The sequence below is a fragment of the Oryctolagus cuniculus genome, chromosome 13, assembly GCF_964237555.1.
Source record: "Oryctolagus cuniculus chromosome 13, mOryCun1.1, whole genome shotgun sequence".
Classification (NCBI taxonomy): Eukaryota; Metazoa; Chordata; class Mammalia; order Lagomorpha; family Leporidae; genus Oryctolagus; species Oryctolagus cuniculus.
In genome coordinates this window covers 12,600,087-12,627,626 of record NC_091444.1, presented here as the reverse complement: position 1 = coordinate 12,627,626, position 27,540 = coordinate 12,600,087, and the positions used below count along the sequence as shown (strand labels likewise).

General features: G+C 38.0%; 1 long non-coding RNA gene across 2 annotated transcripts; it reads right to left on the bottom strand.

Annotated features, from left to right (window-relative positions):
• Positions 1 to 1,726: 1,726 nt before the first annotated feature.
• LOC103351057 (uncharacterized) lies at positions 1,727 to 25,252 on the bottom strand. Of its 2 annotated transcripts, XR_007909594.2 has the most exons (4): positions 24,979 to 25,252; positions 6,798 to 6,892; positions 2,847 to 3,047; positions 1,727 to 2,122 (listed from the first exon to the last, which is right to left on the bottom strand). It is a non-coding gene; the product is annotated as an uncharacterized lncRNA (long non-coding RNA). The 2 variants fall into 2 exon arrangements; XR_007909593.2 differs by having other exon boundaries at positions 1,727 to 3,047.
• Positions 25,253 to 27,540: the final 2,288 nt, after the last annotated feature.

The window sequence follows — 27,540 nt, the reverse complement described above, 5'->3', positions numbered from 1 at the left end:
ACCAAGATACCACTGTTAGAATAGTACAGACTTAGTTTAGACAACAAGGCTTCTGTTTTTGTTGATCAAACAGAAAACTTGCTTGTGTTGTCATATGCCACACCTTTTTAACTGGTAAAATAATGTTACAGATGACATCCAGATATTCCTAGGGGAATGCAATGACTTTACACAACGAACAACATGTCACAAGAAAAATAATATAGAAAATGGTGTGACTAAAATTCTGATGAACAATGTTTTATTCCATCCAGATTTTTTATTCATCCATAGAATTTCCTATATTTTATTATCTCTCCTAATGAGCTTTTAGGAGCATGTTATATTCTACTCCAAGAAAATATATATTCCTTTGGAAGGCTTGAATATAAGGCTAGAAATCTGGGAAATAGATAACAAAAGAAAATTCAGAAATACTAAAAAATAATCGGTTAGTCTGTCAGATGGCTTTGGGTATGAATTAACTCAGGTCTTAAAACACAACACAAATAGGCCCTTAATACTTTTTCTTCATTTCACAGGGAAGATGTTTTAGTGACTTAAGTAAATTGCATAAAATCATAGAACACATATTAGATGGAATCAAAGTGCAAATTCAGGCACTCTGCTGTGAAAGGTCATATTTTGAAACAACATGAAACTGTATGGTGAATTTAATTACGTCTTTAAATTTGGGTTGGCCCTTTAGCTACTTTCATCAGCTAAATACAAGCATGACCATTATTTGGGCTAGAAGTTTTGGATTCATGCTTCTTTTTAAAAATATTTTAGTTTTACTTATTTTAAAGGCAGATTTACAAAAAGGGAGAGAGAGAGAGGGAGAGACAGAAAGATAGATCTTCCATACTTCGTTTCACTCCCCAAATGGCTGCAACAGCTGGAGCTGGTCCTTGCTGAAGCCAGGAGCCAGAAACTCAGCCTGGCTCTCCCATGGGTGTGGCAGGTGCTCACGTACTTGGGTCATTGTCAGTTGCTGTATCAGTCACAGTAGCAGGATAGTGGTTTGGAAGCAAATCAGCCTGGACTTGGAACCAGCACTCTGACATGGGCACTGCAGACGGCTTTGACTGATGCACCACAGTGTCGGAACTGGTTTCCTGCTTCTTAAAAGCCTTATTTAAGCCTATGGAAGAAGTCACAATGGAAAGGACCCGCAGCTCTTAGTGGGTGGTCCCAGCTGAGTGCCATGTGACAGCTACTACCACTTGCTGACTTGTTAGGACAAAGAAGCCAAACTGCCTGTCTGACCCTCAGTTGTTTGCGCTATTGCAACTGAAGTCCCCGATATCATTTCACAGAATTTGATCTGATCTCTTAAATGGATGAGAGTTTCAGAATATTAAGTACCATGTGAATGTCTTTGCATGTGGTTGGTGGCAGACAGCCCACTGATAGACTGAGTGTACTTGATGAAAACGCTACAACAAAGGCTCCCATCTCATATGCTCTTCCTCATCCTAATCTTGCTATTCTTCTATTAGGAGGTACAGTTTTTTTCTCTTTATTCCCTTGGTCTTGGTGTCTGACTTCTTTAGCCAATAAGATAAGGTAGAAAAGAATTCTGAATGACACCCTTTATCACACAACAGTCCCTAATTGCATTCTCATGGAACCCAGTTTCTATGTTGTGAAGAATCCTTGGAGAGCACCATATGAAGAAGAACTAGGGTCTCTGACTGATTTCCCTGTATTATTATAAGTGAACAAAACACATTTATCATTCTGGTTTATGTTTTTTAAAGATTTATTTATTTGAAAGGCAGAGTTACAGAGAGGCAGAGGCAGAGAGAGAGAGAGAGAGAGATCGATCGATCCTCCATCCACTGGTTCACTCCTCAAGTGGCTGAAATTGCCTGAGCTTGGCTGATCTGAAGCCAGAAGGTTGGGTTCCAGGTACTCGGGCCATCCTCCACTGTCTTCCCAAGCTATAGCAGAGAGCTGGGTCAGAAGTGGAGCAGCTGGGTCTTGAACTGGCACCCATGTGGGATGTCGGCATTTCAGGCTGCAGCTTTACATGCTATGCCACAGTGCTGGCCCCTCTGGTTCATTCTGATCCATTCCAGCTGAAACTCCACACATTGGAGAGCAAGAAACGGCCAATCCTGATATGCCCTGCTAGAAACTTGAACCACAGAATTGTAGGATTAATTTATGCCACTAGCTTTTGCAATTTTATGCAGCATAGTAACTGGACCATGCCTACTGATTGTGTATACCAAAACTCTTCAAGGTTCTGGACATACACGAGTGAGTAAAACAGATTATATCATCCTTACATTTAAGTTAGGAGAGATAGTGTGATATTGTGAAATTAACAATTTGATTTTCATTCACAATTCCTGAATTCCCTCCTCAAGGCAGCCCATAGAAACTAGGATCTTTCTTCCTCAAGGTGAGTAATAGAAACTAATCTTCCTCCACCATTAGCTGGCCTTGAAGGATTTCTCTGCCCTACCTTTGTCTGATAATAGGTCAGAAGACCCTTCTCATTCCAGAGAGTTTCCATATTTGTGAGGTAGGAGTGATGAAGAATTTGAAGAGATAAGTGTTGCTGGGTTTCCCTACTCAGTCTGTTAGCAATCATGTCTATGCTATGAGGTCTCCAAAATTCCAAAAGGATAGGGTTTAGAGAGCTTCCACATAACTGCACACTTGTGGGTTCCTGAAGAGTGGAACACTTAGAGAGGTCACCTTGCCTTGTATGCTTTGTAATATTTTTATTATATACTTGCAGATCTAAACACTTTCCTGAGCTCTGTGAAACGTACTAGCAAAATAAAGCCAGAGAGGAAGTTAAAGACAACCAATTTATAGCCTATAAGTCAGAAGCACAAATCAAAAACAACCTGGGGTTTTCAATTGACCTCTGTCGTGAGAAGGGGAAATCTTGGAGATTGAATCCTAACTCCAGGTGGATAGTCTCAGGACTGAATTGAATAAGAGGACGTCCAGCAGGGATATGTTGCAGAATAGGCTGTTTGCTTGCTGGGGGTGAGATGTTGTCACACCTTTGAGTTGCAGAAATGTTATGTGTTGATTGTTGTGACCTGAGAGCACAGAACAAAAACAGTATTTCTTACTCAGGTAGAAATATTTAATTTCAAATAGTTAGAAGTTCTACAAAATAATACATACATAAATAAAACAAGACAAAAATGAGAGAGAGTGCCTCAAGGAGAGAGGTAACTATAGGTGGTAAGATTATGAAAAAAAGTATTGAAAAGGGGAGTAAGTTGAAGGATTGAAGATTCTAGACACATGGTGAGTAAATACAAAGAAGCTGAATTGGAGTGACCTTGACACATCCAAGGAGAAGGAAGGCTAGAGGGCCGAGGTTGAAGTAAAGGCAGAAGAATACATGAGCTGTGAACTGAGAGGTATCCAAGGGCTCTGTCAGCAACAAAAGGAGACTAGATTCCATTCCAGGAACAACATGAAGCCATGGGAGGGTTCCAAGGAAAGTGTAAGGTCTATTTCAGTTTTTATACACATTTAATTTGGGGTAATTTTGGATTCACAGAGGAGTAGAAAATACACAGTCCCTATACACTCCTCACTCAGTTTCTCTCACTCTTAATATCTTATATTACCAAGATGGATTTGTAAAAACTAAGAAGCCAACATTGGTATTTTACTATCGACTAAACTTCAAACTTTATTTGGATTTCACCAAATTTTTCATTGCACTGAGTTGTCATTCTTGTTGTCTACCCTGATTTAGTGGTCGTGTATCCTGAATTTCCTATGATCTGATGGTTTCTCAGATATTCCTCATTTTTTGTTACTTTCAGAGTCTTGAGGAGTGATTTATCATTTTTGTTGTTGCTGCTATGTGGAGAATGGCTTCCAGGAATACTACAGTGCAAATAGTAAGAACAAGGAATGTAACTGAACCTAAAGGGGTGGATTGCATCCTCTTGTATCAACTCTCTAACATCCAGTGTTTGCTTAATATTTACAACACATCCTAATTCTAGAGCTCAATAGTTAGATTGGACAGGATGGTTTTGGAATATGGGAGCTGATATACCACTCTCCCAAACAAACAACAAAAGTTGATTTCTTCTTTAAAGTATAAAATTCTAAAAATTTAGATAATTTTGTCTTAGTTAACAGTGTTGGAGTGCAGTTATTTTTAAATTCAGCATTCTTTTGGAGATTTTAAGAGTCTACACACTTAAAGCAGTAAGCCTGTCCCTAGGGATAAGTTTGTTTGCCATAAATGAGCTAGCATATGCCATGATTCTAGGGCAAGATGCTAAGGCAGAGTCCATATTGTAACTGAAGGAAAGTAGTAAGTTGCAGGGGCTGAGCAGAGAACCAGGCTTCAGCGTCTTGAATGCCTGTTGGTTCTAAGGACAAATCTTCAGATGTATTCAAAGACATGTAAGAAGATGAATGGTCCAGGAGTCAGACTGCGTACTATGAAAGAGTGCCTTTGTGTTCAGTACAGTTGAGAAAGCCTGTTCCATGTTCTAAAAAATCTTCCTTCATGGTTGGTGCATTTGAACTCTCCTTGCAAGGCAGGCCTTTGTGTACATCTTTCGTGGTCAATCATACTCAAGACAAAGGAACAGTCATGAATTAAGATCCATAGGGAATCACAATGAGTCATGGAACAGTAAAGTGGTCCAAATGGAATCTAGAGAGAGTGAGAGAACCACCAGGAAGAATATCTATAATGGCAGTTCCAAAACTCTTTTATTCTCCAACCATCTTACACTTATAAAAATTATGGAAGACTCTCCAAAGATTTGGGATTTTCAGACTATCTCAACTACTGTATTAGAAATTAAAGTTGAGGCATATAAAATTGTATTAAATAAGTTATTTAAAATGAACAAGTATATACTACATCTTAATGTAAAAATAACAGATATTTTTATATCAAAGAACTATTTTTCAAACATACAATGAAAAAGGTAGTGGTTTTTTATGTTTAATAAAATCTGTTGAAGTTTGGATTAATAAAAGACAGCTGGATTCTCAAATTTGCTTCTTCCTTTACTTCAATGCAGTCATATAGCATTAGATGCTTATTTCAAAAGACACTTGTAAGACAGTGTTTAAATGGCAAATACTGTCTCAGTATTGTTTTGAAAGTAGTTTTGAATTTGTAGACTCTCTGCAAAAGATTTCTAGGGGTCCCTAAATCACATTTTGGGGACCATGTGGCTAAGAAACCAGATAGTTGAGATGGAAGTTTGTAGTTGAAGGTGCTATTGTTGGTGAATCTGGGTAACATTGTGAAAAACAAATATAATGCTTCTCAGTATTCTGACCCGTCTTATTCACTATGGCATATCCTTATAATGTACCAGCTGTGATACTAGTTGTTTCTACACATTTTATTTCCTTCCTTTAAATACTATGAACTGTGTTTTTTTCTAATACAAATTGTTAATACCCATTTTCATAAGGAAGAAAAATGAAGTTCAGTATTGTAAGTTAAGTTGTCTTGCATGCATTATTAAACATTCGCAAAGATTTTCTTCCAAGACTATGTCAATTTTAGGACATCCATATTATCCCCATAAATAATAATTATTCAATAAGTATTAGGAATATGGGACAATAAGGAACGTGGAATAATTAGAATAATTAGAATTTGTGAGAAAATTAAGGTTGCTTGTTAATATAATACAAATAAGAATGAAAGGATTAGAAAAGAGTATTTTGTAAGGAAGTTAGAAATGAACAAAAATGCAAAGAAAGCAAATTATTTCCAAATCAACACAACAATAATTAAACAAAAAGTATGGTATCTGTGAGTAGAATTAAAGCTTACAGGGAGAGCACCTTTTGGAATGAATAGTTCAGTAAAGCAATATAAGGATGACAGACAAAAAGCATTCCCATGGAATAAATTGGCTTTGCCAATTTGAGGATTTGAGGGATCTGAGGAATTGAGGGAAAGGAAAAATTCAAAGATAGCTAGCTAGCCTGAGGTATAAGCACTGGAAGACATGGGACTCATCTAGACATTTTGGGGAACAATGATTGGAGTCACTACAAGGACTTTCAAAATAGGTCTTTGGGTGGTGATTGACACAATTTGTATGAATTCTATTTTAGTGAATCTATAGATGCACAGCAATAGTTTTATAAAGACTTTTAAATGTAGAATATAAGATTTCATGTGTGTGGCTTATCTCATTTCATTATTCTTGCTGCCAGATTCACTTTATTTCTGCATAAAATGGTGACACTTTGGGTTATTGGGTTAGTTTTTCCTTTGTAAATAACCCCAGCACTCTTCTCTGATAGGCAATTCAGATTATTACTTATGAGGGCTATCAAACTGCAGATGCATTTAGCTGCATCAAAAATAAAATACCCATTGCCTTACAATTCATGATATGTCCAGAAAGCTTAAATATTTTAGTATGTATAATATATTTTGTCACTGTAAGTCACTTTCACAACTGACTGTACAAAAAGTTATTAGGTGGTTGCCAATATTTTCTCAAATTTGAATCTGCCTTGAATGTCATTTGCCAAAGTTTCTAAGACTAAATAACATAAAGAACTGTAATGTGCTTAAGGATGGAGGTGCACCTAATATAAACTACAACTAAAATGAAGCATTTTTATAGTGCTTGGGATTTTGTTATATTTTTATAATCAAATGTGGAATGAAGATATAACTATGACACACTCGTCTATCATCATGGGAGACTTATTTAATTCTGTCTCCTGAAGATCAAAGGATGAAGTACTAAAAGGCAGAGGAATGTTATATCAATGTTTATGTCGGAATGAGGTGGAAATTCCACATTTGTGTTAGGTAAAGTTACCTTCTGGGAATGGTCTCAGGTCGTATTCAGAAGTGAATAGTATATTGTTTGTAGTCCAAGAGAATCATCGGTTTCATCACTGTATTAGTTTCCTGCTGGTGTTTTAACAAATGAAGTCAAGTTTAGTGATTTAAAATAACACAAATCTGTAATCTGTCAGTTCTGCAATTCAGAAGTCTGAAATGAGTCTCTTTAGGCTAAAATCTATTTGTCAGCAAAGCTATGGTGCATTTTTGAGACTCCAGGTGAAAATCCTTTTCCTGAATTATTCTCATTTCTAGAATCTGCCTGCATCTCTTGGCCCATTTCCTCTTCCTCCACCATCAAACAGGTCACTCCAACCTCCACTTCCATCCTCTTATCTCCTCTTGTCTTTTTCTCATGACATTCTTAGGATTACTTTGAACCCATTCATATAATCCAGGATAATCTCATTATATCAGGCTTCTTTGTTTACTCAAATTTGTACAATTCCTTTGGCCCAGTTAGGTCATATAATTCCTGGTTTCAGAAGTTAGGATGTGGATGTCTTTGGAGCATGTTATTCTGTCTACCTCCCAAGGGCCTTGATTATTGATTCCTTCACAGGTATTCTCATATGCCCACCGAAATACTTTTGAATCCTAACAGCCAAGCCGGACAGATAACACGATGACTTTAATGGATCATTACCAACAGGGGAAAATAGAACAAACTAGTGTATGAATCTCAAGAGAAGTACCCAGTTAAGTTGTATGTGATGTGAAGAAGAGGAAAAGAAAGATGTGAATTCAACCACAAATACTCACATGTCCAGCTGGCTTTGGAGCCCACAATCCATTGCCCCTATCTCATTTCATTCTCCCCATTTCCTTCACAAAATCACTGATTTCTAATCCATTTTCAATTAAACAGATCACCATTATAATCACCCCTGTACACTCACTCACAGCTTCATTTTCTTTCTGGCATTTTTGCCAAATTCACACCACATTGATTTTCCACACTTTGACATTCTCAAGTTGTCACCAACTCCTCCCTACTTAATTGAGAATTCTGCCTTCCATCACGTTATGAAAACGAACTGATTGAAAAATAGTTTATACAATCTTCCCCTTTATTTATCCACTATCTACCTCTCCATGCATCCCCATACCACAAATTATCAGGAATCATCATTTGATTTTTTTTTCCCATTGATAAACTGGCTTTTTAATCCAATCTTTCCACTTGTGCACAAATTCTCATGTGTATTTCCCCTTCTCATGGACATCATTTTGGTAATTCTGCTGACTTTCTTTTGCATTGAAAAAAAAATTGTTTTTGTCTACGGAAACATTTCCATTATTATATAAGCATGTTGATATTTTCTTAACATGCTAAAAACCCTCTCTCTCTCTTTTTTTTTTTTTTTTTTGACAGGCAGAGTGGACAGTGAGAGAGAGAGAGACAGAGAGAAAGGTCTTCCTTTTACTGTTGGTTCACCCAACAATGACCACTGTGGCCGGCGCACCGCGCTGGTCTGAAGCCAGGAGCCAGGTGCTTCTCCTGGTCTCTCATGCGGGTGCAGGGCCCAAGGACTTGGGCCATCCTCCACTGCACTCCCTGGCCACAGCAGAGAGCTGGACTGGAAGAGGAGCAACCGAGACAGAATCAGGCGCCCTGACAGGGACAAGAATCCCGTGTGCTGGCGCCGCAGGTGGAGGATTAGCCTTTTGAGCTGTGGTGCTGGCCAAAACCCCTCTCTTGATCTAATATTGCTGCCTAACCATTTGCTCATTTTCAGCTTTCATTCATGGTAATAGCCTTTGAAAAAATACACATAGTCCTTTCTCTCCTTCAAATTTGTCTTAAGCGCTCCAAATAAGGTTTCATTCTAATGATATATTGATAGTACTTAAACAAAAATATTAATATAGTACTATTAATGACTCACACTAATATAATACCGTGCTCTGGGCACTTTATAAAGGAACTTTATTAGACTATTGGGATCTAATCCTAACACCATGCAAGATAGTGGACTGGGATTAAAATCACGACAGACACCTCTGAAGTCCACACGGTTAGCTTCTATGCCAGGTATGGCCTCTCTGACCCATAAGTACTCTCCATATTGTCAAACCTGATTATCAATTTTTTTTTTTAATTTTTTGACAGGCAGAGTGGACAGTGAGAGAGAGAGAGAGAGAGAGAGAAAGGTCTTCCTTTTGCCGTTGGTTCACCCTCCAATGGCTTCCGCGGTCGGCGCGCTGCGGCCGGCGCACCACGCTGATTCGATGGCAGGAGCCAGGTGCTTCTCCTGGTCTCCCATGAGGTGCAGGGCCCAAGCACTTGGGCCATCCTCCACTGCACTCCCGGGCCACAGCAGAGAGCTGGCCTGGAAGAGGGGCAACTGGGACAGAATCCGGCGCCCTGACCGGGACTAGAACCCGGTGTGCCGGTGCCCCAAGGCGGAGGATTAGCCTAGTGAGCCGCGGCGCCAGCCCTGATTATCAATTTTTGGTACATAATTACTTAGCAAATTCATAATCTTCCTTCTCAAAAAACTGTATTCAATTGGCATCTGAGATCTCATCTTTCCCTGATTTTCCTTCTATTTCTTTGCTTTTGATTCTCAATAGGAATCAAGCAAACAGATGCAAAATATGTGGTGCTTTGACCTTAAGGGCGTGATATTCAGTCATGCAGGGGGTAGCTTGGTGAGCAAGCACTCTTTCTAGAATGTTTTAAGAGAGATTAATTAAAATTACTATGGTGTTTAGAAGGAGAAGCTGATGAGCGCGCAATGGAACTGTGTACAGTTCATGAGGAGAAATACTTAGGTGACGTTTTAAAATATAAAAAGGGGGGTGACACAGATTGAGAAGGTGAATAAGTGTTTCAAGGAAATGTGAACACAGAAATTTATGGATGCTTGAAAAAATAGTATAAAAATTCAACCTGGTTATTTCACTTTCCCTCCTCCTATGCCTGTATTTGATTTTGAATCAGCACACCAGAAAATTGGGTTAATTTGCCAACAGAAATAGCAATGTGCCATAGTGGTAGCTTTGATCCTGTTTCTGCATTATACTCATTAGACACATTGAGGGAACTTTTAATACGTATTACTCCCGAGTCTGCAGTCTCAGTGATTCTGATTTGATTTTTTATGGATGTGACCTGTTTTTAAAAGCTCCCCAGAGGAGGCCAATGTTTAGCCAGAAATGAGAACCATCCGGGTAGAAATAAGCAATATGAGGGAGGATGGACTGGACACCTAGACTCAAAACAAGATGAAGGCTAGTTTGTAAAGGAATTTAGTGAGGACTTCATCCTAGTGACAAGTATTATGCAAGATTATGATGTGTGCAAATCCATGTCTCAGGACAAAAATAAATTTAGAGAATAGTATGTGTTGGGGGATGGAAATCGTCATAGAACCTTGTTTATGAGTGATCAAGAGAGCTCTTATTTTAACTCTCTTGGTACTGGGTAGAGTGTCTGGCATGTTAGTCAGGATGCTAAAGAAGGAAGATATTTAGGGTGGTAAACAGAACTGCTAATGAGATAGCGGGAGAGAATTCAAGATTTCTATTTTTTCCTTTTTAGTATGAAGATCTAACAGAATCTGTTTTTTCAAATTAGATCTGTAAATCCTCGAATAAGCCTGGAAGCAAGTGGGTGGACTAACAAGTATTTCTGAGTATCTGAAGCAATCAGTTTGCCTTTAAGGGTGCAGGACTACTCTTGTTTTGAACACCAAATGCCCGTTTCTGAGTTTCTTGAAAAGTCATGAACAGTCACAGAGTAAAAATTTCATTACATACTACAGTGGCCACTAACAGCACTGCCAAGAAATAATAAAGGAGGTGACAGAACAACCCAAGGAGAAGTAGGAGTCAAGTAAATAATGTGTGAGGACAGAGAGGAACAAGCCACACTGTCTTTGAACACCTTGTGCTGTGCATCCCACACAGGTCCTCTTGCTGTTCCTCAACAGGCATTCTCATCTCCAGGGCTTTTCTCTCTTGCTTCCTTGAGCTTAGAACGTTTCCCACTCAAAGTGTGGCATGATTCCCCTTTCTCCACCACATTTCTGCTCAGATGTCACCCCATCCAAATCCCCACTCAAGTCTGCTGGTCACTTCATTCCCTTTCTCTGCCTTTTTTTTTTTTTTTTTTGTTATTACGACGGTCATGCTTACCTGTAATTAATTAATTATTCCTAGAAAGAAATCATCATGGCCCCAGAATGAACTACTCTTGGCAGGAAGGAAGAAATGAAAGAATGAAGAAAGGAAGGAAGAAAGGAAGGGAGGAAGGAAGGAAGGAAGGAAGGAAGGAAGGGAGGAAGGAAGGAAGGAAGGAAGGAAGGAAGGAAGGGAGTTAGACAGGGAAGGAGACAATTTAGGAGGGAAGTTTTTCATAAGAAAGATGACTTTTTCTGCTTTGACATCCAAAAGTCCATGCTGTAGGATGGATGTTATCAACTTATCTCTCAATAGAGAAAAAATAGAAGACAAAAAGTTGGAGCAACCTGGAAAAACATGAGCTTACTAGTTATATAATAAAGGTGCCAATTGTAAACATTGTGCAAATTATATTTTCAGAGCGTTTGCATCCTCCACCCATAGGCACTTCCAATAGCATCCTAAGTGCATGTGTTTCATCCCATGGACCTTACATTTCCCAGAGGTGTGACAACTCAGGTCACCAGGGAGAGAGACTTTGTTAAAGTATAGAACACACAAAGCTCTTGAAACTAGGAATCTCATTTGTAGTATTCCGGGGATGGGGCATGATGTGAAAGCAGTTGTCACTTTTAAATTCACATATTAAAATATGTTCTGGGAACCACTTGTACGTCACATAGAACACTAATACCTTGGTCATGGAAGAGTGAAAATACAGGGTTATTGGCCTCAGAGAGCTCATAGTTTGTTTAGTAGTTGACAAATATTTAAAGACAGTTTTACAAAAATCAGTGTATGAGACATTGTTAAAAATTATTGAAAGAAGTAGGAGACAATGAGAATCCAATTTTTCCAGATGCAGAAGGGTATAATTATTTTAAAACTCTTGTATATTTAGTCTCTGGAAGTTAATAATCAGAGGAATCAAATTATTGTAACATATCCACATTGAGTTTGTTGTAAAAATAGACCTAGAACTAAGAAACATGATGGTAACATGTTTGTTTCTAGCTTGTAACTGGACTGTGAACATAGTTTGGGAATGAACTTGCAGTCAGAATCAGGGTTACTCTGCCCTTGCTTTGTGCAGAACTTGGAGAATGAGATTTGTACAGCCTCAGATGTTGCCGGTTAGTTCAGCTGTAATGCACAGCCCCCTCCAGGGATGAAGTCTCCCTTGGTGATGGAACCATAAGAGTGAGAAACTGATACAATGGGAGGATAATCTACAAAGAATTTGCCAGCTCAGTTGATTCAGGAGTGATCAGAGCATTGCAATGTCACTCTAATCAGACATGTGCACACATCACTCCTGCCATTGACAGGGACCTACAAGAGAAAGAAGCAAGGGTTGGATCAACTTGTCCATTAATTCCAAGAGGTCAGCGATTTCCATTTCTCAGCCTCCCAGAATGAACGCGATGATATGGATGATGTTGTCTAACTTAAGGGTCATCTAATTGTCATTTTAAATTTAAATTACTTACACAAGTTTACCTCCTACCCTTTATTACCGTACATGAAATCCTCCTACAATGAATGCAGACTCCTCATTTCATGAATCGCCATGCACCACTTATATATTAAAAGTCTTTCAGTAAATAGCTATAAATTAGGCTGATATTTTTTCCAGTGGAAATTCTTTTTGTTACTTTACAATATCAAATTCTAAGTTTTATTTCCTACCTTCTTACACATCATTATAATGTAATGTATTTTATATTAGTTACATCTACAAAAACTCATTTTCTCTATCAAATGATGCATGGAAGTTTGAATTGCCACAAAATACTCTGTTAAGCTTCATAATCATATCACATAGCAAAATCAATAAAAGATTGTATTGGCCTCATATGTGGGCCTAATCTATTTTAAAACGTGAGGCTGGCCAGTGTTAAAGTTGTCAAGATAAATTCTCTCCATTTTTCAAGACAAATTCTCTTTGTTGTACATTAGTCAAGAAAAATTTTCTTTTTTTGTACATTTTTTCTGCAGTCTTACTATCATTATCCTCATCACTCCTCTTGAGTTCTGTTCTATAAGGTGTTATACAGCATCTACAGGTACAATGCTATCCCAAACGTACACTTCATAGTAAGACAATGCATTCTAGAACTTTCTCATTTTTCAAAACTTAACACTCTTTGACTTACTCCTTTAGGGTCTGTTTACTGAAATTTGGCCTGATAAAATCTTTTTCAACGGCGACAATATGTGCCTAGTCCAAGGAAATAAATATGTATTTGGAAGATACTTTCAACGCATTAAGTAATTGGAATGCCTACCCAAATTTCAAGTATGAAGATAAATATAGTGAGGGAGATGTAATAGAACAGAGATCTTTTAATTTTCTTAACATGTAGGTGATTGTATGTAACTCTTTGTGGGGCCAGACATTAATCAGTTCTCTTCTTCTCTAGAAGTTGTTTTTCTCTGTTTTACATAGTATGGCCAGTACTCCAGGAGTGTCTGGTGCTTCTATGGTGTCATTGTTCTTCTCTTCACTTAAATCATCCGTTGAGTCTAAGTTAGACTAGAATTCCTGAGGCAAACGCTCACATTCCACAAATTTGGAATTTAATCCTGGTACCACTAATTACTAGTTCAGGCAAAAATTCAGGGAAGTTTATCAAATCTTCTCAGATTCAGTTCCTTTATGAAATAGCAATACAGCATCACATGCTTAAATAGTTCAGTGTTTGGTAGCAGGAAATTATGTGTTGGTTAGCTGACTTCTACTCATCTGTTGGGTATGAACTTCCATTTGACTGTACCTATTGGATCTCCTTATCTTCAAAGTTTGATCCATCAAATTTTTTGTAGATTTTTATTTCAGTTCAGTTTCCCTTCTTATGCTTCATTCTGTCACGCTGAATAAACAATGATACTAACATATAATTTTAAAATGTTTTTGTTTCCTTCTCTGTGTTTCACACCTGCTCTACAGGGCTAACATTTCCACTGATATTTCGATGACTATTAGAGTAAATCCTAGACTTTCTTGGTCAATTTTTAATAGGAAAGTCTTGGTTACTTCTAATCATAAAACCCTATTTTTATAATTAATGTTTCTGCTCTAATATGTTGATAATGATGATAATCAATTTTATTTAGAGTTAATATTTTTTGCTTCCCTTCTTTGGGGCTCAAGAGGAGGAGGGTCCACAGTAATCCTCTTCTCTCTTTCCTGATCAACAGTTTGGCTCTTCATTTTCCTGCTTAATAACGGAATCTTTTATTTCCAAAGTCTGAGCTGATGAGAGGACTGAAAAAGCCCTAGTAGACTGGTATTCTTGTTGCCATCTAGCTTCCATCTTTTATACACAGAGTACAAGTTTCTTTTTCTTTCTTTCCTTTTCTCAGCTGTGGCTCCCTCTATAGAAGCAGTTCCCTCAATTTAATTTGGATTGTCACTTTCTGCTGTTGATGTTGCCACAATGAAAAGTTGATAAAAACGAATCCACTGACCATCTATTACACTGCTGATTTATTTTCCACATTTCCATTAATATTTTTACCTAGTCAGAGAAAATTTATCTATCTTCTTCTTGCATACACCACCCCTGGAAGCTGTAGGTACTGAACGATGCGTAGCTGCAGGGATTGTAATGTTATTACTTTTAGAACATTGCTGTGTGTGCCCAGGTGCAAACTTTGCACTCTGAGTATGTGTTTATGCTTATCACCTGCTTCTACATTGAATATAATAAGCATCATGTCTATGGCCATACCACCCTGCATGTGCCCAATCTCGTCTGAATATAATAAGCATCCAATTTCATCAGTGTAATTTTGTAATGCTTTATAAAGTATAGATTCATAATCAAATTGGGAGACTGTGGATATTTTAATTTAGCCAAATCCATAGTTGACATTATTGGGGCATTCTCTTTACCAAGATTAAGAGAGGAGTCATTTATTGGCAAGATAAATTCTTGTTGTTATATTTTAGTCACATCCACATTTATGATTTATGCATGTAACTGAATATAGTTTAGAAGCATTTGTTGAATAAAGAAATATTCTCCAAGATGCTCTAGTTTTCCAGAATGAAATTACTTACTTCTTTTTTTTTTTTTTTCCTGACAGGCAGAGTGGACAGTGAGAGAGAGAGAGACAGAGAGAAAGGTCTTCCTTTGCTGTTGGTTCACCCCCACAGTGGCCGCTGTGGCCAGCGGGCTGTGGCCGGCATATCAGGCTGATCCGAAGCCAGGAGCCAGGTGCTTCTCCTGGTCTCCCATGGGGTGCAGGGCCCAAGGACTTGGGCCATCCTCTACTGCACCCCCGGGCCATAGCAGAGAGCTGGGCTGGAAGAGGAGCAACAGGGACAGAATCCGGCATCTAGGGACTAGAACCTGTGTGCTGGCGCCACAGGCGGAGGATTAGCCTACTGAGGTGCAGCGCTGGCCATTACTTACTTCTTTTTATTCAGGCCCAGTTCTTAGTAACTTTGCTTTTAGACAGAGACCCATGATACTTGAATATTATTTTGGAAAAGGTTCCCTAATGCATCTATGTTATGCATCTATGTTGTAACATTTTAATGAATACTTTGAAAGATAAACTCCAGATTTACATAATATGTTAATGAATTTAAAGCTTATATTGGAATTTTCATTTAAATAGTATCTTTGTTTCCCTTTCAAAAGCACTGTTGTGAGGAAATTCATTTGTGTTTTCAGACAAAAGAGCTGGAATTCTTGATGTCACTGCCACAATTCAGTAATACTTTAAGGCACAGAGGGAAGCAGGGTTTCCTCCTAGTTGTTAAAATTAGCTCAAGACAAACACTGGAGTCTAGATTCCCTGACTATAAATACATTTGTCTTTTAGTCTTTCATCTATATCATGTTTTGTTTTTTTTTTTTTTTTATCTGAGAATGTTCCAAGAATATGTGCCTATTCATTTTTGGAAAATCTTGGTAAAGTTTTATGTGTCTACCTACCTGTCTCACAATTAAAATTTTTTGAATTCTTGGTGTTACATTTTACATTTTCTTCAGCATTAGATTTTATTTTCTTTCATGGAGTCTGAGATTATTCACTAATAATGTCCTAGAAAAGAAGGTGAATTATTTTTAAAAAAAATTATTATAAAGCTAATGTACAGAGAGAGAGAGAGAGAGAGAGAGAGAGAGATCTTCCATCCACTGATTCACTCCCCAGCTGTCTGTAGAGGTCAGGGCTGGGCCAAGCTGAAGCTAGTAGCCAAGAACTCCTTCCAGGTCTCCAACATGGGTAGCAGGGGCCCAAACACTGGAGCCATCTTCTGCTGTTTTTCCCAGGCCATTGGCAGGGAGCTGGATCACAAGTGGAACAGCTGGACCTTGAACCGGTCCCCATATGGAATACTGGTAACATAGGCAGCAGCTATACCTAATATGCACCAACGCTGGTACCAGAGGAATTCCTGACATCTTTGTTTTCTGCTAAACTTAGATAAGAATATAAACCCCATTTTATATTTTATACTGCCCATCTCTTAACAGATGGATATAGTTATTATTTTTATTTAGCTTATATTTTAGTCTTCACACTAAAGATATAATTGGTTTATGCATCATGTCCATGTTAGAACATTCTAAATCTGTTGTATAGTTACTCTTACAAGTGAACTTTGTATTTTCTAATGTTTTCTTCTTAATCCTTAATATTTCTCTCCATTTGAAGAACTTTATTTAGCCCTATTTGTAGGAAAGATCTGGTGGTGATAAATTCTGTTTTGTTTGAGGATATTTTTATCTATTCCTAATTTCTAAAGGATTGCTTTTCTGATCAAAGTATTCTCAGTCGGTACTTTTTCCCCATTATCTGTGAAGGTCTCATTCTACTTCCTCTAGCTTGTGGAATTTCTGCTAGGTCTGCCTTCAGGTGAAGGAACATCATTTTATGCTGTTTTTCTCTCGCTTCTTTCAGTATCCTTGGTGAGTTAACTTTCACTGGTGACATCTGACCTTTCTGTACCTGCATATCTGTATTCTTTGAATTTGGAAAATTTTGTTATTCTCAGTTTAAATAACCTTTCTCCCTTTTAACATCCTAAGTTCCCTCTTGAAACCCAAGAACTGAAATATTTGATCTTTTAATTCTTTCCAGAAGCTGTAAGCATTCTTTATTTTTTCCCCTCCTCTGTGTATTTTCCAATAGTCTGTTTTTGAGCTCCCTGATTCTTTCTTCTGTTTTATCTATTCTGCCATTGATCTCTTTATGTCTTCCACCACATTTTTCATTTCACTTAATGTACTTTTCAGCTCAAGCATTTCTGTTCAAAGTTTTAAAAAATCACTTAAGAGGGATAACATATCAGGTTGCTCATCAACAGTCAGGGTGAGGGCTGATCAAGTCACCGTTTCTCATAGTGTTCATTTCGAAGTGCTGAAACTTAACTGAAAAGTGATCACTGTTAAATATAAGAGTGGGAATAAGAGAGGGAAGAGATGTGCAATTCAGGACATGCTCAAGCTGACTTACCTCAAACGGTAGAGTTAGAAACATACCAGGGGATTCCAATTCAATCCCATCAAGGTGGCATGTACCAATGCCATCTCACTAGTCCCAGTGATCAATTTCTGTTCACAATTGATCATACTGATAGGACTAAGAACCAAAGGGATCACATAAACAAGACTAGTGTCTGCAAATACTAGCTGATAGAATCAAAAAGGGAGAGAATGATCCAACATGGGAAGTGAGATACACAGCAGACCCATAGAATGGCAGATGTCCTAAACAGCACTCTGGCCTCAGAATCAGCCCTTAAGGCATGCGGATCTGGCTGAAAAGCCCATGAGAGTATTTCAGGCATGGAAAGCCAAGACACTCTGGGGAAAAAAAAAAAAAAAAACACCTAAATGAAAGATCTCCGCGAGTGAGTTCCCAGTGGAAAGAACGGGTCATCAAAGAAGGAGGTACCTTTCTCTGAAGGGAGGAGAGAACTTCCACTTTGACCATGGCCTTGATAAAAATTATCAGAGTCAGTGAACTCAGGGGGCTTCCATAGCCTTGGCAGCTCATGACAAGAGCCTAGGGTGATTACTGATGCCAAAAACAAGAGTGTCAATTTGTTAAGTCAACAACAGGAGTCACTGTGCACTTACTCCTCATGTAGGATCTTTGTGCTTAGTGTGCTGTACATTGAGATTTAATGCTATAACTAGCACTCAAACAGTATTTTTTCACTTTATGTTTCTGTGTGGGAGCAAACTGTTGAAATCTTTACTTAATGTATGCTAAACTGATCTTCTGTATATAAAGAGAACTGAAATGAATATTGATGTGAATGGAAAGGGAGAGGGAGTGGGAAAGGGGAGGGTTGCGGGTGGGAGGGACGTTATGGGGGGGAAGCCATTGTAATCAATAAGCTGTACTTTGGAAATTTATATTCATTAAATAAAAGTTTAAAAAAATCACTTAAATCTATTTGCTTTAGTTTCTCTGATAAAGTACTCAATTATTTCTCTTTGTTTTCTTGAAGGTTGTTGAGTTCTCTTGAAAACAGTAATTAAAAACTAACTCTTGAGGATTCCAAGATGGCAGAATAGGGAAAGCGTGGACTTCTCTAGGCAAGAGGAAAGGAGTTAAAAAAAAAAAGGTGGAGAAAGTGCATTCTCAGGGGACAGATCAAGGGAAAACTGCAGTGAAGATTCTGGAGAAGGAGGAGAGACACTATGGATCTGTGTGGAAAGTGCAGACATGCAGCAATGAGCACAACACATGACCCCAGCAACGCAGAGCTGGGCACACTCCAGCTTTGGAGAGCAAGGTGAGATCCGCCTGCAGCAATCCATTCCACTGGTGATATAGCCTAACAGAGTTAACTTCTTTGAGTCCAGCCTGGAACTCTGAGGGGAACAGGGAGCCCCAAAACCACTGTGGAAAAAAGGGGCAAGTTTCATTCTCCCAATCCCCCAGTAATAGCACCCAGCCACTGTCTGAGAGTACGGGTGCCATCTTGGATACCGGTTGTAACAGCTCTTGCATGCATGCCCAGAAACTCGCAGGGATAAAATACCATCTTCTGAGCAGAGTCACCCACAGTAGCTCGGGTGCATGCACAGGCAATGGGTGGGGAGAAGGAGCCATTTCAACATCAGTATCAGCTGCAGAGACTCTTGTGCATTCTGGCCTGGCAATCAATGGGGAGAAAGTGTGATTGTGAAATGAGTAGGGCTGTGGCCAGTGGCTATTGTGCAGCATGTGATCCAGGGATTTTTTCAGAAGGACTGGCTAGCAGGGCAGAGGGCTGAGACTGTGGGAACTCTGTGATTGCATGAGAGGGCACAGGTTGTAACTGGGTCTCAGGACAATCACTGGGCACTGCTTCACATACCCTGAGCTTGCTGACTGCCTGGAGTATGTTATTGTAGTGGGATCTGTGCTCACACCAACCGCTGCACAGATGCTCTGTGTAGTTCATGTGGAAGCATGGATGAGTATTGCAGCCAGTGAAGGTAACACTCGGGCACTGATCACCTTGGAAGAGAGGAGGTGAGGTTATGGTTACATCAACAGAGGTGAACATTACCCCCTTTCTGTTAAGAAGAGGAGATCTACCACACCCAATGTGGGTGTCACCATGCAAACTTGCCCCACCCTGGAGCACTGATCGAAGTTCCCTGGTTACACCCAGTACACACTTCTGGATATTCACTGAAAGGGCAAACTGTCCACCAAGCTACATAGGTACAGTTCAAAGATAAAAGCCATCAGAGGAAAAACCAAGTAGCTCTACAAATGCTTAAAAAATAAAAGCAGATTCAAAAAGCAAGAATAAGGAAAGCAACAGAATCACTCCCAACTGAACACAATAGCACTGAAATATTAGAATGTGAAGATGAAGCAATTAATGAAATTCTTTAATGGAATTCAGAAGATTAATCATAGGATTATTCAGAAGAAATGAGAAGCAATACACATGACCAAAAAAGATCATCACCACGACACACTGTAGTTAAACTTTCAACAGTAAAACACAAAGAAAAGATTCTAAAATAGTCATGAGAGGGGTGCCAATTTACTTTCAGAGGAATGCCTACTAGCCTCACAGCTGACTTCTCATCAGAAACCCTGCAGGCTAGGAGAGAGTGGCGAGATATATGCCAAATCTTAAGTGATAAAAACGGAACCCAGAATACTGTACCCTGCAATGCTTTCATTTATGAATGAAGGTGAAATAAAGACATGCCACAACAAACAGAAATTGAAGGAATTGGTCACCACACTCATCCAGCTTTACAAAAGATGCTTAAGGATTTGTGCTACACACAGAAACACAGAAAGATAGTCATCATTCTGAAAAAATGGGAAGGCAACAAATCTACCAGTAAAAGTACAAAGGAAATCCATAGTAAGCAATAGAAATATTTATGGAAAAATGGCAGGGTGAAGTCGTTACTTATCAATAGTAACTTTGAATTTAAATGGCCTAAGGTCTCCAGGCTGGTTGAATGGATTAAATAATAAGACTCCTCTATTTGATACCTACAAGAAACACACATCACCAGCAAAAATACACACAGACTGAAAGCGAAGAATGGAAAAAGTTATTACAGGCTAATGGAAAACAAAAATGAGCAGGTGTACCCATGCTAATATCATGCAAAATAGACTTTAACACAAAAAGTGTTAAAAGAGACAAAAAGAGCACCATGAAATAATTAATGGATCAATTCAATGGGAAGATGTGACTAAAACAAATATATATGCACTCAATGTCAGGAAACTTGGCTATTTAAAGCAAATGTTAATGGAACTTAAGGAATATGTAGACTCCAATACAATAGTAATGGGGGACTGCAACACCCCACTTTCAGCTCTGGACAGATCAACTAGATAGAAAATCAGCAAAGAAACAACAGAGCTAATTGACACTATGGACCAATGGATGTAGTTGATAACTACAGAACTTTCATCACACAGTTGCAGAATGCACATCCTACTCATCAGTGCATGAAACTTTCTTTAGGATAGAGCATATTCTAGGCCATAAAGCAAGTCTTATCAATTCAAAATAATCAGATTCATACCAAATATCTTCTCTGACCACAATGGAATGAAGTTGGAAATTAACAAATCAGGAATTTCTAGAACATATGCAAACACACGGAGACTGAACAACATGCACCTGAATGAACAGTGGGTCATAGGGGAAAGCAAAGGAGAAAGAAAAAATTTTCTGGAAATGAACAAAGACCAAAACTTATGGGATACAGCAAAAACAGTGTGAAGAGGGAAGTCAATAGCAATTGGTGCCTACATCAAGAACTGGAAAGGCACCAAATAAACGAGCTATAAATGCATCACAAGGAACTAGAAAAAACAACAAACCAAATCCAATATTAGTAGGAGGAAAAATAACTGCAATCAGAGAAGAAATAATCAAAATTGAAACAAAAATACAAAAAATAAAAAAGTGAAATGAAACAAAATTGATACACCATTGGCCCAACTAACCATAAAAAGAGGGAGAAGACCCAAGTCAATACAATTAGAGATGAAAAAGCAAATATAAATAACATATACCACAGAAATAAAATGAATCATCAGAAATTACTACAAGGAGCTGTAGGTCAACAAATTGGGAAACCTAGAAGAGATTGATATATTCCTGAACACATACATCTACCAAAATTGAGTCATGAAAACATAGAAAACCTAAACAGACCAATAAACAGACAGAGATTGAATCAGTAATAGAACCTTCCCAACAAAGAAAAACCCAGAATCTGATAGCTTCACTATTGAATTCTATCAGATATTTAAAGAAGTATGAAACAAGACACCTACCTTATACTTTACACGTTACATCAAAATCACTTAAAACGGATCAAGGACCTATATCTACAACCCTATACCATCAAATTACTAGAGGCCATTGGGGAAACTCTGCCAGACATTAGCACAGGCAAAGACTTCTTGGAAAAGGCCACAGAAGTACAGGCGATCAAAGCTAAAATTGACAAGTGGGATTATATCAAGCTAACAACCTTTTGCACTGCAAAAGAAATACTCAGCAAAGTGAAGAGGCGACCAACAGAATGGGAGAAAATATTTACAAATTATGCAATTGATAAAATATTAATAACCAGAATATATAATGAAATCAAGAAGCTCAACAAGAACAAAACAATCTAGTTAAGAAATGGGCACAGGACTTGAACAGCTATTTTTCAAGAGACAAAATTCAAATGGCCAAGTGATACATGGAAAAAGGCTCAAGATCACTAGCCATCAGTGAAGCGCAAATCAAAACCAAAATGAGGTTTCACCTCACCTCAGTTAGAACGATTCTCATACAGAAATCAATAAACAGCAAATGCTGGCAACAATGTAGAGAAAAAGGTACCCGAATCCACTGTTGGTGGGAATTTAAACTAGTCCAGCCACTGTAGAAGACAGTATGGAGATACCTCAGAATTCTGCATGACCCAGCCATTCCACTCCTGGGAATTTACCCACACGGAATGAAATCAGCATATGAAAAAGTGATCTGTACCCCAATGCTCATTGCAGCTCAATTCACAAATAGCTAAGATATGGACTTAACCCAGATGTCCATCAAGCGATGACTGGATACATTACAGTAAATATACACTATAGAATACTACACAGTAGTAAAAAATGAAACCCTTTCTTCTGCAACAAAATGGATGCAACTGGAAACCATTATACTTAGTGAAATAAGCCAGTCCTCCAAAGACAGATACTGTGTTTTCCTTGATCTGTGGTAACTCATAGACTACCTAAAATGTAAACTATAGGAGTGAAATTGACATTTTTGAGATTCTGTGATTGTTTACAGCCCTTGTGTCAACTGTTGAGGAACAGTGGTTTTTTTTTTTTTTTCTTTATACTATTTGTTTACCTCTTTACTTGATGTAGGGTTATTCTTATTGGTAGAAAGTAAACTGAAAACAGATTTTTGTAATAATTAAGAATGGGAATGGGTGAGTAAGGAGGAAGAAGGTTTGGAGTGTGGGCTGCAGGAAGTGTAATGTGGGAAGTATCACTGTGTTCCTAAATCGGTACAATCTGTACATATGAAATACATGAAACTTGCATAGCTTAAATAAAATTAAGAAAAAAAAAACCAGACATGCTAATAAAAAACTATCTCTCTAGGAATTCTATATGTTCTTGGTGCACATGATGATTATGGGGGACAAGATGTCCTCCCATGTGTCCTGGGAAGGCCTGTGGGATCAGTCAGTCTGAGGAGCCTGTGATGTAACTTAGAGTTTGAGGCTGAAGTCTGCAAGTTGAGGAAGCTGCAGTTGGAAGTCCTGGAGGCTAAAGGCCTGAGAACCAGAGCTCTGATGTCCCAACCCAAGAAAGGGTGAATTCACTCTTCCTCCATTTTTTCCCTTTTTAGTATCTCAATGGATTGGATGATTTCTGCCTGTAGTGATGAGGGCAGCTCTTTTGTTACCCAGCTGCTAGGATTTAAATACTAATATGTCCTGGAAATGCCCTCACAGACATACCCAGAATTCACATTTTACCATTCATGGGGTATTACTGAGCTCAGTCAAGTTCACACATAATTTAAACCATCATAAATGAATTTGTTGCATTATCCTTCTGTCTTGGAGCTAATATTAATTTATGTGATTTTTAAAATTTGCTATGCAGCTCTGTGGCTTCACCATGTAACTCCTCAAAAATAATACAAATTACTCATATTACATGAGTGTAAGCCTTCCACCTGCAATGTTTAAAGACGAGTGAACTAATTCTTTTTTGAATTCTAGAAAGTTGTTAAGGCAGGTGTTCAATAAAAAATTAAGTGTAACAGTGAAATATGTATATTTGTATTTTTAATCAATCTTTTCTGTTGTCCAGTTTTCTCATTAAAGACAGTGAATATTGTAACAGTGAGAGTGATTTTCTTCATAAAAAGATACATTTGCATATGGTACCACTATTTTTCTAATAATATATTCCTTTTGAGTCATTATTCTGCTTTTTGAGCAAAATTTCATTAGAATTCAGAATGCTTTTTCCCTATCAAGGCTTAAACTCCTGTGCAATAGTGATGCTCAAATTATTTAAATGTACGTTCATTTTGCTTTGTAGCTCTACTAATGGCTGTATTATTTTTACATAAATATTTGTATTTTATTTCAATTTCTGAGAGTGGAAATATGATTTAAACAAAAAAGGGATGCTTATTTGTGCTCGATGAAATGTACACAGTGAAATGTTTTTAAAAAGGCGATTTGCATGATTTAAGGTAGTCAGACAAATGGATTTCCAAATGCTGGTACCAGAGAAACCAGGCGTAGCACTGCCATCCTGGGAAACTACGGTGATGAGCATTCCGCTCACAGGTAGAGCAGCAGGAGAAAGGAGTTTGTGCTGGGGAAAACGCTGACAGATGGCAGATTTGCTGGTTCCTTGCTCTCATAATGAAGCGGGATGCTCAGCCTGAGCTGCAAGCCAGTTATTAATGCATTTTTCATTTACTAAGGCCAATAAGATTTTATTGTTGTAATGGGTAATGTTTCTGGCTGCTGTAGGACAGCAGACAATTTATTCAAATATTAAATTAAATTACTAAAGGTAGAATAACATTGCCAGAAAAACAAAATTAAAATAAATCTGCAGCACAACATTAAAATTAAAGGTTCATGGCAAAATAAAGGACAAAGGTATTTTGACTACACTCTAGGGAGATTCTTTGAAATAAATGCTATGCATATATATGTACATACATATTTATGCACACATACACACATATATAAATCATATAGAATCATATACCAATGCACAAAATTTCATGCACATACATAAAATCACATACAAGAATTTTTTCTGAGACAAGGATTCATGTATATTTTATACACTATCAACAGTACATATTGTGGTGGTTACCAAGCTATAATCTCTAGGATCTAACCCATCTTTCTATACCCTGCTCTGTGATCCTGGATCTAAGACCCAGCAATCCAAATTTACCCTTCGCCAGCAATCTCCTCATTAAACCCTGCCAACAGAAACTGTTAGATGGGAGGTTAGGGACTCACTCCTTCCACTTCTAGTCCGCCTCCTGTTCTGGTGAGAATCACCCAGCAGCAGCCGAAGCTCCGGAGGCTCCTGCTGTTGCTGCATTGCCTTTGTGCAGCAGCGGAATGCAGCGTGCGGCTTTTCAAACACTTAAGGGGTGAGTCTGTGCAGCTCCCTCAGACACCTCAGCTGAAAGTTCGATTCCTGGCCCACAGGACCTGGTGTCCCTGTGCAGAGAGAGGGGCAGCAGGGGAGCAACATGCTCTTGCGGGTGGTTTGCGTTTCCTCCCTGAAGCTTCCTCCCCCAGCTCCTAAGATTAAGAGCTCCATTTTTTTTTTTTCATTTGTTTGTCCAGAGCTGGGTGTGGTAGCTGCTTCCTGAAACTGCTGCCTCCAGGCTAACTGCTGTTGTCATAGATGTTTAAAAGAAAATCAGTTGCTTCTGTTTAGATGACCAGTACAATTCACCACTTTTAAGTGAACTCTGACTCAGATATTATCCAGAAAGCTCAGAAATTCCATAGCATATTGGTTCAATAGAAGGATTGAAAATGCAGTTACGTTAGTGCATATGTGGAAAATCCAATTTTTATTAGAGCTCTACTCGTCCAGTTACTTTATTAAAAATGACAACATGGCAAATTGTTGATAAAACGAAGACTTCTAGTAAGGGTGGGTGGTCTGCATTAGTTCCAATTGCTCTTGGGAAACATGAGGGACTTCAAAATGTTTGTGAAAAAAAAAATGGAATTAAAAGTGTGAATTTTTTGATGAAGAGTTGTATTATGAAAAATCTATGGATACATTTCAACATTTTTGGACTAAAATAAACTCTTAAGGCTAATTTCATTTTCCCATGGACTTTTTAAAATGCACTTATGAAACCTACAGAATTAGGTTAGTATTTCCTCATGACTTTACCAAGCCTCCATCTTCCAATTAAATTCTCAGTTTACAGGGACACTGACTTTTTTTCCACTCTTCAGTTACAGTCCTTCCTGCTTTCTTGCCTGTATTATCACTGCCACCAGTTTGGCTCTGCTCCAATTCATTCTCCAGGCTTTCCCAAATCAGTGTTTTCCTCCCAGAATGTTTGACTCTTCCTGTCACTTAGATACTCACAGTCCCTGGGGGGATCTTTAGTGCAAACTCCAGTCTCCTAAGCTTTCCTCTGTCTGCAGCCTCAGAGCTCACAAAGTGCACTCCCCCACTGGACCTGGGATTCTAGTTCCATTACTACTTGAACTTAAGTTGAAAATATGCTTTTGATCTATGTTTCTTAAAGGTCTATTTTCTTCACTTTGAGACTCAACAAATGATTTAGTTGAATGAATGATTTCCTTCTATTATTTTACTGATTAAGACTTATTTAACTATTAGGATTCATCATCAGCTACATTATCTGTTTCTTCAATTTTGGATTACCTAAATAAATGTCCATATGCTCCTATGTACAGCTATGTATAACTACTTTGTGGCTCATTTTTCTATTTTAATTGTTTCTGGTTACCTACGTAGAAAAATGTTCATATTAAAGTATAAACCTCCAATGGCAAGGGTACAATAAGACTTACAGATAACTGTAAGCTGTTGAAAATGAGGAATAAGCAAGGTAACTATATAAATCAGCCTCACACACATCAAAAATCAGGGTGAACACACTCAGGAATTCTCAAGCAGCTGAGAAAATCATATAGATTTTATTTACAAAAATTCACCAAACTCAACCCTTGGTATTGGACAATAATTAACAAAGGAACAGTTTACTCAACTACATTTATTTATTTAAAACAAATTAAAATATTCATTTTTAGCTATCGTATTTTCAAGGTTCAAAAAGAGATTAAATGTTGTGCACTAAAATCCTGGTTTAACAATAATGCTGACACATTTCTGTGAGGATTATAAATTGCTGCAAAGTTAGCACTAAAAATGTTCAATATCTATAAAAATTACAAATGCATCAACTCTTTCTGCTAAATTGTCCGGCATCTAGAAATCTATTCTATAGAAACAGTATTTGAGGTACAAAATGATTAATTTACTAATGTTAGGATCTTTAAAAAATGGAAAATGCATATTATGAAAAATTACATATCGATTTCAGAAATTTTGTAAACCATACATATTTTTAAAATTTTTATTTTTTTGTTTTTTAAGAACCTGTAGATTGAGATAGTTAATAGATGATAGACAAATAGATGACAGATAGATAGATAGATAGATACCTCCCATCTGCTGGATGCCCACATTAGACAGGGCTGGGCGAGTCTAAAGCCAGGAGCCTGGAACTCATTCTGAGTCTCCCACGTGACAAGGACTCAAGCACTTGAGCCATTATCTGCTGACTTCTCAGGTCCATATTAACAGAAACTTAAATTGGAAGTGGAGCTGAGACTTGAACCAGAGTCTGATACAGGATATGGGGAATCTAAGTGCAATTTAACCACTATGTCAAATGCCTCTTCCTCCTCCTAATTTTTACAAGAATAAACTTGTGTTCTAATTCCATTTTTCTAAAATTGTTTCAATGTTCTCTCATAAATAAGGATTCAGGCAATGTTCTTTCTTGAAGGCTTAGA